This window comes from Carcharodon carcharias, chromosome 21 (assembly GCF_017639515.1).
Source record: "Carcharodon carcharias isolate sCarCar2 chromosome 21, sCarCar2.pri, whole genome shotgun sequence".
Lineage (NCBI taxonomy): Eukaryota > Metazoa > Chordata > Chondrichthyes > Lamniformes > Lamnidae > Carcharodon > Carcharodon carcharias.
In genome coordinates this window covers 10,947,689-10,958,376 of record NC_054487.1, presented here as the reverse complement: position 1 = coordinate 10,958,376, position 10,688 = coordinate 10,947,689, and the positions used below count along the sequence as shown (strand labels likewise).

General features: G+C 50.1%; 1 protein-coding gene across 1 annotated transcript in view; it reads left to right on the top strand.

Annotated features, from left to right (window-relative positions):
* Nucleotides 1-10,688, top strand: part of cntn1b (contactin 1b) — an 836,554-nt gene that overhangs the window by 90,281 nt on the left and 735,585 nt on the right. The window lies entirely within an intron of this gene.

Genomic DNA, 10,688 nt, shown 5'->3' with positions numbered 1-10,688 from the left:
GAGGGTGCTTTTTGCTAATTTGGCAAGACTTTCATCCACTGATACCATCGAGTGGATCTCATCCTCTATTGTTTAATTGAGCCAAGTCCACACAGATTCTCAGGTCCACCCAGACTCTAATTGAACCATTAGGCTTTGGTACTGTGACCATCCCAGAACACCACTTTGTCAGTATGGCCACTGGAGAGATGACCCCTTGTTGTAACAAGGTGTTCAATTTTGCTCTTGACTTTGTCTAAGAATGGGCGAGGGCCTTCCATACTGTGAAGAGGCAAAGGCTTAGCATGCACCCTTAGGGTTACATGACATTCTGTCTTCAGCTCTCCTAAGCCTGAAAACAGGGATGGAAATTCATTTCTGAATGCATTACTGGACTGCTCGTCAGCAATTTCATCAACCTTGTGAGTCAGCTTCAACTGCAAACATGCTTTTCTGCTCAATAATGATGGTTCTTGGTTCTGTATCACATACAGGGGTTCAATAATTTCTTTATCCTTGTATCTTAACCTCGACAAGTCCTGCCTTATTACTTTCAATGTAGTCCCTCCTGGACCTTGCAACTGGATGTTGGATGGCTGTTACATGATATTTTTAAGCAATTTTACTTCATCAGATAACACTGAAACACCTGTGCCAGTGTCTAGCTTAAATTCTGTGAGGTGACCATCAATTTCTCATTTAATGCTGAAGTAATTATTTCCTGTTTCGTTAAGTTCTGCTGGGAAAGTTTTTATTTGTTTTGTCTGTGACTCTTCCACTTCTTGAATTTGATTTGACCTTATTATTTTCTCCTTCTTCCTGTGAGCTGTTAGTATTTTAGACTGACAGACATTTTTAAAATGCCCTAGCTTTCCACCGTTGTAGTATTCTGTTCCTCCACTGAACAAATTCCCACAAAGAAATGTGTGAGGTATTTCATTCTGCTCAGAGAAACGAGTAGGTGACATTTTACTTAGAAAACAGTCTAAGTGGCATAGTGAAGCAAAGAGATTTAGGAGTCTAAAACACAGTCCACTAAAAAGAGTGATGCAAGTTAATAAGGCTATTTATAAAAAGCAATCCAAGCATGAGCATTTATTTCTGGAGAGTAGAATTGAAACATAGAAAAGCTTATTGCTGAAAAAAGAGACATGTTGAAGCATTTTGTCTTGCATTCAACAGGACACTTTGCAAGAATACCAATATAAGAGAAACAACAATTTATACTGTTTGTGAAAAGAGTGCTGATTGGTTGGCAAGTGGATTCTGATTGGTAGAGGCATTGCTTTGGGGAATGCACCAGTGATGGTGCCAGTTAACTGCCAAGCATTGTTTTAAACTTAAACTAGGCAGCTTGACCCTGATTTGTCAAGTCATTGTCCTGAGGAATAAGTCAGTGAATGGCTGCCACTTATTTTGTTTAGCTGAAACAGGCGCAATGTGTGTACCTGTTCTTTCTGTCTGCAAAGAACAGGGACCTGTGTATTAATATATGTAGTTTCCAGTGCAGCAAATGTGCCACATTGCGAGTCCAACTGACAATCTTAAATTGGTTGTCAGCATAATTCTTCACACACTGAGGATTATTGAACAAATGTTGTCCAATTGTGGAATCACAGCAATACAAATGCTATCTATCACTACCGTCACTACTTGACGGAGCTACCGTCAAGCCAAAAAAACGTTGTGCTTATCACACAAATGAGTAATTGGTGTATGAACTTCACTGCCAGTGTGATGCTAGGTGTGTAGGCCATATGTCCCAGAGGCCGGTGGATCATATCAAACAGAATGTCCTAGCAGCTGCTTGCAATGGGCAAGGTACGGACCATACCCAACCAGCCCGTGCTTGCAAACCTCAAAACACGGTGTCCAACATTAGATGTGACTACCACCCTATCCCTCGACCACCTGACAGTCCCCTGACAACTGACCCCACCAACAACTGGCCCCTCATGATTACACCCCCAAGTATGCCCCCCACTGCCTCTGACTATACCCCTGACCCTCCCCCCGACTACCTTAGTCTCCCCGGACCACTAACCCCTCCCGACCACTCGATCCCCTCTGACCACTTGACCTCTCCTTCCCCCGACCGCCAATCACTCGACCCTGCAGTGTGTGCTGTAAAAAGGGGGCATGGCTTCACTCCCCCCCCTCCCAACCCCCAACACCGCTGCCTTGCACTGGAAGGGCTCTGGAGCTGCGGCGCTACACATTTCTCACCAGGCTCGGGATGGAATTTCAGACGAGAAATGTGCAGCTCCCGACCTGGGTAAGTAAAAAGGAGTGGACTTGCAACCCGATGGTGATTGGCACTCCATGGAATTTCTGGCCCAGTATAGATGCATTTAAGTGGAGGTGAGAAAAGCATTTGAGGGAGAAGGGAACAGAGGGTTATACTGATAATTCGGTGAGGAAGGATGGGGGAAGGCTCAAATGGAGCATAAGTGGACTGATGGGCCGAGTGGCCTATTTCTGTGCCGTAAACTTTATGTACAACACAAAAATGTGAATACGAGGAAAGACTTGAAATACAGGGGATGTTTTCTTTGGAACAGAGGAGATTAAGGGGTGATTTGATGAGCTGTTAAAATTTGAAGGAATATGATAGAGTACACAGAAACACTGAGGAGTCCAGAATAGGGGGACATAGATATACACTTTAGTACAAGTGATTTAGGATGACGAGCAAGATAAACCTTGTTTTTCACAGAGGGTTGTGTGAGGTTGTTGAGTGCACTAACTGAATTAGTGGCTGAATAGGGACCGTGTTAGCATGTAAGGATAAGTTAGAAAGATAGCTGAAGGAGGGAGGAAACAAAAGGAACAAGGCAGGCACATGGGATTTGGTCAGTGCTACACGTGAGCAGGATAAAGGCCAACACAGTCTGGTCGGGCCAAATGGCCTGCATCCATGTTGTATGACAGGATTCCCCCTGCAGTTTTCTGAATCCCCCCTCTCAGGCTGAAATGGAAACCACGAGCCCTCACTGTGTGGGGAAAGAATCACGTTGGCCAAATCGGAGAAGACCACAATTTGTGGCCAGAGGGTGGATACACGGTCTAATTAAAGACAGGGAGGGTGCGGGATGTTGAAGCTGGAGGAGGGTCCAGAGGAAGTTTTCCAGTTTGAAGACAATAGAAGGATGCCACTCAAGGGAAAGGAGAGAGAGAGTGAGAGAGATAAAGTGTGCCGCAAAATGGAGGTGCCCTCTCTCCAACTTTATAACATTTAAAATTTAAAAAGTAGTCTTTGCAACCCAAACACCGTTGAGGTGGGAGCAGGGGACCCCCACTGGGGTGGTCTGCAGCTGCTGCTGTTGTATAGGGAGGGCCTGTAAGCCTGTCTCTAGGCAGCTGAACGAGCCCCTGTCCGCTGCAGTTATAGTTTCACCCTGGTTGATCTGTCAATCAAATCGGTTGCCTGAAAGACGCTTACAGAAAAATAAATGAAGAAAGCCCCTCTATGGCTAATGGGCAGAATCGGCTGTGCCCACTGGCAGCTGGCATGCTCAGTGGTCTGGGCAAACAACATGGTGAGAAGGCCAAAAATCGGGTTTCACAACGTCGTGAAACCAGTTTGTGATCGTCCACTCAGCCCATCGATAGTGGGCCACGTTTCCCACCGTCGGATATCAGGAACCTCACTGCAATACATCGGCATATCTTTACAAGTCCAGCCCACCGGACTCATCCCCTCCACTGCACCCCGCTGGATTGTCTCCATCACACCGATTTGTTTCACAACTGTACACAAGCAACATGCAACCTGCAAGCTGCACTCGGGACTTCGAGGTTTGTTTGCCCACCTTGCTTCGGGCAGCACTCGCAGTCATCAGCGCCAGGATTCACAGACGGCACCGCATCACTGTTAGGGGGGGGCTCATGGGCAGGTCTCTACCTACCAGACCAGCCGTAAGGTGAGGCGTGGCTTTGTACAGCTGCAGAGCCAGGGCTTGTTTGGGGAAGGGGGAGAAGTGGCCTCAGGAAAGGGAAGAGGCCGCAGGGTGAGGACAGTACTGGGGATGGGGAAGGAGGGTATCCCGGGGTCTGTGCGGGGACACGTGCAAATGGCCTCAAGATGGTGAGGGCTGAGGAGGCAGCCCCCAGAGGAGATGAGGCCAGGTGGACATGTGAGGGTGTGTGTGTGAGAGAATAGGTGGTGATGTCCCTTGAGCTGGCAGTGAGTGAGAGGCCAGTGAATGTGTGATGGGCTTGTGAGTGTGGGAGTTTAGAGTGATGAGATGGTTGTCTTACCCTGGCAGCACAGATGAGATCATTCATCCTCTTTCTGCACTGGATGGCCAACCTCTTCTGTGCAGCATTGGCACTGACCACCACTGCCATCGCCTACCAAGCCAGAGCGGTAATGTTGCTGCCCCTCCTGTGGCCTGAGAGGGTTAGAGAACATCACGACAGGCCTCCACCGTGTCCAAAAGGCGCACGAGGGACGTGTCATTAAACCTGGGGGCTGCAGTCATCTTGCCTTTCAGGACCATGTATTATTTGGAGCAGTCCTGGGCTGGAAGCACTGAGAGGTGTACGCGTGGCTGCACTTAAACGCAGCGCCTGGCGTGATGAAGCGGCGAGGTGACAGCATGGTGGGTGAATCGGAGCCCATCTGCCATGGAAATGACATGTTTCCCAGGAATGCATAATTAATACGATGGGTTTGGGACAATACAGCGTGAGAAGCCGCCATTGTGGCACTTAGTGCAAATCTGGGACGATTCTGCCCAATGTTAAAATTTGTCTACATTCCATTTGCAGATGTGGGTTTATCAGAATTAGCAGTCCCTGTGCAACAGGTTTATTTACGAGAGTTTGAAAATATCTTCGCAATCACTGCAAAAATGTCAGCACTCATTGTTACAGCTCAGCTTCGAGGCCTTTCTGTGATGTTCGTTTACTTTGCTCTGAGTCCACACCCAGATTTAACCAAGCAAATACAGTGAACGTAGATCAATGGCCAGGCTGACATAATCAAACACAGACCAATTGAACACTACAATCTCTGACTTTTATTTCCACCCCATGGTTGAATGTTATGTTTCTGAATTAATTGGAACTATAACGTCTGCAATTCATCATCAAAACATGTAACCTATCGTTTATCATGTCTTCACCGACCTGGAATAACACTTAACCAACATGAAGATGTTTTTAGATTTTCATGAGATGTGGGCATTGCTGACTATGCCAGCATTTATTGCCCAAAACTAATTGCCCTAGAGAAGGTGGTGGTGAGTCACTTTCTTGAACTGCTGCAGTCCATGTGGTGTAGGTACACCCACAGTGTAGGTAAAAGGATGTTTCAGGATTTTGACTCAGTGACAGTGAAGATGTCAAATATTTCCTGTTTCTCTGTGTATGTGAGAGGGGCAGCCTTTCTGTTTAACACAGACTCAAGCAATCCTTCATCTTTCAAGGCAGGAGCGAATAAAGAAAGCTTCTGAGTCCACTGCAAAATTTGTTATGAACTAAAGGTCTCTGACAGAAAAGTGTCCACCTGGCCAGGCTTCGTGAATGACAGTTATCACAGATTGAGATCTGAGAGCTTCACAGAGACTCTCCGCAGCAATGTTGCACAGAACATGCATTTTCAAATGGTCTGTCATGTGCACCGAGAGTGGTGGCTCAATTTGCCTGGCACAGCAGCATTTTATGGACTAGTGGCAGCTCTGGAGGAATTTGTCAGGGAGATAGCAGGTGGGGTGAGGAAAAGTAATTGTAAACCTGTGGAATGAGAAATCTTAGAGCGGGTGTGCTGCACCCCATGCCGCTCAGGTTCTCCCTGTAAGATATGTTGGGAATCGTGAGGGTAGAATCTGTGAAGGTGGAGGCAAGGCCCCGAATGATCAGCTTGGCCAAGCTTGATTGGACTGTACCGCCCTTGGCTCATTCTCCTGCTCCTCCTCCTTCACTCTATCTCAGAAGCGTGCTGAAATGGATTGGATTTACCGAGGTTTAATCATGGTTTGCTGGGTTTCCCCCAGAGCCAGTCGGTTTTTCAGGCTCTTTGGCTGCCAGTGGGTTCATTTAGATGCAAGCGTCCCGAACTCACCGCGCGCCATCGTGATGTTTCACTGGGCAGGTGCGCGATGAAGTTCGACGCAGAAGATGCCACTATCCTGCTGCCAGGGTTTACAGGCGGTGAAGCAGCTACCTCGTATGACTGAAGTGCAGTGTCGAAGGAGGTTCCGTCTCTCAAGGGAGACAGTCAATTATATCTGTCAGATGATTGGCCCTGAGATCTCCCCTAACTGTGTGGATGGACACCCCATGCCAGTGACTCTGAAGCTCACAGCTGCCCTCAACTTCTATGCCTCTGGCTCCTTCCAGGGCTCAGTGGGTGATCTTTGCGGAGTCTCCCAATCAGCTGTCTACACTTGTGTCAAGCAGGTTACAGATGCTCTGTTCAGACGGGCATTGACCTTCATCCACTTCCGCTGGGGCCAGGCAAGTCAGACACAGCGAGCCAGAGGCTTCACGGCTATTGCTGGCTTCCCCCGTGTCCAGGGTGCTATAGACTGTACACATGTGGCCATCAAGGCGCCAGCAGGTGAGCCCGGTGCCTTCATCAACAGGAAGGGCTTCCACTCCATGAACGTGCAGATAGTGTGTGATCACAGGATGCTGATTCTACAAGTCTGTGCAAGGTACCCAGGCAGCTCCCACAACACCTACATCCTCAGACACTCCCAGGTGCCGGGGCTCTTCAGTGCTCCAGCCCGGCTGGATGGATGGCTGCTGGGTGACAAGGGCTATCCCCTCAGAAGGTGGCTCATGACGCCTCTCCACCATCCAAGAACAGAAGCTGAGCAGCGGTACAATAGGAGCCACAGCTCCACATGGGCTGTGGTGGAGAGAACCATCGGTCTTCTCAAGATGCACTTCCGATGCCTGGACCGCACAAGGGGCGCACTCCAGTACCCCCCAGATCATGTCTCAGTGATAGTGGTTACATGCTGCACTCTCCACAATCCTATGCTGGGAAGGGGGGACACAGTGGATGATGAAGATGTTGATGCAGTGTCTGCGGCTGCACACGATGAGTCCAGCAGTGAGTCCGAGGATGAGCAGGCACAGGGAAATGCTGAGGGGGTAGACACTGACCTGGGCATACTCCAGGGAGGCAGGGATACCTGGGAGGCTTTAATCCAATGAACCTTCAGCTAGTTCCACACACATGGATCAGGAGGACCAGCATTGCCTGGCGCTTCCATACTCAGCACCTAAGTACTAAATATGCCAGGTCATCAGCTGCAACTAAGGGTTTTGGACATAAACTTCAATGTGGAAACAAACACTCATGACATGTATGTAAAACATACAAATGCAGAACAAAGGAGCCACCCTCAGCCGTGGTAACAAATTTTATTTTAACCATCAGAAGTTCTCATGAATCCAAAACAAATCGTTAATCAAGCAGAAAAAAATTATAATTTCCTAAACTCAGGCCAACACAAAAGCACCAGTGAGAATCCCATGGTGCCTAACGTGCCTTACGTTTACATTTCCGGGTGCTACGTCTTGGTGCTGCCCCATCGCTGGGAGTGGACTCTGAGCTAGCTGCTGACTCTGCTGTCCTGTTGGCCTCGATGACCTTGGTGGGCGTCCTCTGGCCCGTGGAGCCTGTGCTGACCCCGCCTGGGAGGGAGCTGCCAGTTCCACAGCTGGCATCTCCCCAGTCATCGCAGCCTCACCGGATGAAGCGGTCATTGGGAGAGAGGCGGAGGAGCTGCTGCCCTCATCCGGAGCACCCTGAGAGGTGCCCATAGAGACAAAGGGCAGCTGCTGCACCGACGTGAGGTCACTTCGGACCTCCCTGCTCACTGTGGATGGATGGGCAACAAGCTGGGAGGCTTGAAGCCCACACCATCTCCCACAATGGCAATGACCAGCTGTGGCCACCGGCGCTGTGAGGGCTTGCAGGTCCGAACATAACCCCAGGAGAAGCTGCTTGTTCTCCTGGATGCCCCTCTCCACGAGAGTCACCACTCTCTCCATGGAGGAAGCATGACACTCTGCCATGAGGCTCATTGCATCAGTGATGCTCCGTGTGGACTCCTCCACCACGGACACCAAGTGAAGCATCGTCTCATGCAACACTCCCAGATGCTCCCTCACACCCGGCCACATTTCCTGCAGCTGCTGCATCGCGGACGACTCCAGAGGCACATCATCACGCCCTGACTCAGCATGTGCCTGGTCCCCTGCAGTCCTCCGACTGCTGGCGCCGTGGGCACTCTCTGTCTCTGCCAACTCCTCCAGCGATTGTGAAGTGCCCTCTCCACTGTGCCCTGGGGCACTAGCCGATGTTGCAATTCCCACCAATGTGCTAGTATCTGCGCTGGTGCCTGCCTCGCAGAAATGGTGTGATGCAGGTGACAGTTGAGGGCCCTCAGATGTGAGAGGGGGCATCTGGAATTGCTCCTGGTGGACAGGCTCTGAAGATGCTGAAATGAACAACAAGGACAGTGGATCAGATAGCATCCATTCAGTGACACACTTCATCCCTTTCCCCCAGCTCATTGTGCACTCAACCTTCCAGAGCCTATGGAGACGAATATTGGTGGGATGGCAAATAGTCAGGAGGAGACCCTAACATTACAGGCGGATACAGATGGGCTGGTCAGATGGCCTAAGAAATGCCAAATGGAATGTTATGTGGATAAGTGTGAGATGATGAACTTGGGGAGGACAAACAAGGTGTGGGAATACATGATGAATGGTAGGAGCGTGGAAAGTAAAGAGGATCAGAGGGACCTTGCTGGGCATGTCAACAGGCCCATTAAGGTAGCAGGACAGGTACATAAGGTATTTAAGAAGGTAAATGCCATACTTGACTTTATTAGCTGTGGAATAGAATATAAGAACAGGGAGGTCATGTTGCAAGTGCAGAAAAAGCTGCCTAGGCCACAGCTATAGTGTTGAGTGCAGTTGTGAAATGTGCTTCACAGGAGGGATGTGATTGGAATGGAGAGAGTGCAGAGGTCGTTGACCAGGATGCTGGCTGGGCTGGAGAGTTTGAGTTATGAGGAGACATAGCATAGACTGGGGTTATTTCCCCTGGAGGAGAGGAGATTGGGGGGGTGATATTATTGAGCTTTATAACATTATGAGGGGCATAGATAGTGTCGACAGAAACGAACATTTCCCCTTGGTGGAGGGATGATTAACCTGGTGGCATTGATTTAAGGTAAGGAGCATGAGGTTGACAGGTGAGGTGATGAGGAACTTTGCTCACAGTAATGTGGGATGCACTGGCTGAAAGGGTGGTAGATGCAGAAACCCTCCTAACATGTAACAAGTATTTGGATGTGTTGTTGCGATGCCATGGCTTAAAAGGTCATGGGCATAGTGCTGGGAAATGGGACTCGGAGACTTAGGAAGATGCATCTTCGAAGGGTTGAGGGACCTTTGTCTATGACCCACACGTCTGACTCTATCAGTCTGTGAATGAGCAATGTTGCAACAATAACAAATCAAACAATCATCAGTGCTATGGATGGTGGGAAGACAGAGTAGATCTCACTGTTGACCTCAAATACTTGGCTGTTCCACTCCAGCCTCACCGACACCAGTTGACCTGGGTACATGGCGCCTCTCAAGCTCCAGGGCCTCCTGTTCGAATCGGCTGAAAATCATCCTGAAAAACAGAGAAGACCATTCATTGGGGCTAATCGCACATGGGACTCTGCACGTGCACACCACACCCCAACCACAGTGACTCATATCAGGCCTCCAGTGCCTCCTCTCCCTGCTACTGCTGATCATTCACACAAAGATAGTACGCCTGCTCCCAACCCCCCCAACGGCCACCTTGGACACATTCTGCATCCATCACTTTAGCAAACACATGGTCTTAGGTCCCATAGCACGGAGGCACAACTACGTGCAGTGTTGAAGGCAGCAGATGGCTCTTAGCCACGAGACCTTGAGGCTCCCCTTCCACAATCTCATCACCGTGAATAGGACATGTGTTGGAGTTCTGAGGGTGCGCCTAGCTGTATCTCCTGCAGGTTGCCCCCAGACTAGTCATGTACGGCTGAGAGCAACACATGGTATGGGGGAGATCCCATCCCCTCATGAACCACTCAGGCTGATGTAAGCATGGGCACCATCTGCTTGCCCACCCAGCGTACGAGAAATGCCCAACATGATTCAATGCAATCACGACAATAGAACTTGCAGGGGGTGGGGGGGGGTGGGGGGGGGGGGGGGTGCCGCAAAGGCTAAGGCTACCTGCTGGGTTAAATGCCCAATGCCAACATGGTGCTTACCCTCCCAGAGCACAACAAATCGTTGAAGCGCTAATGACACTGGATCCAGGTGCATCGCACCACATCGCGGGAGCTCATCACCTCCGCCACCTCCTCCCAGGCCCATTTCATCATGTGGGGGGACCTCCTGCTCCCATCCTGGGGTACAAGCACTTCCCACCGTGCGGTCACCTCCTCGAGGAGGGCAACAAGGCTTTCATCAGAAAAGTGAGGGGCACATTGGCACGCCCACTGGCCTACCCTGCAGCCTGGCCCTGCTCCTGGGCCAGACCCTGCAGCCTGGCCTTGCTCCTGGGCCAGACCCTGCAGCCTGGCCCTGCTCCTGGGCCAGACCCTGCAGCCTGGCCTTGCTCCTGGGCCAGACCCTGCAGCCTGGCCCTGCTCCTGTGACAGACCCTGCAGTCTGGCCCTGCTCCTGTG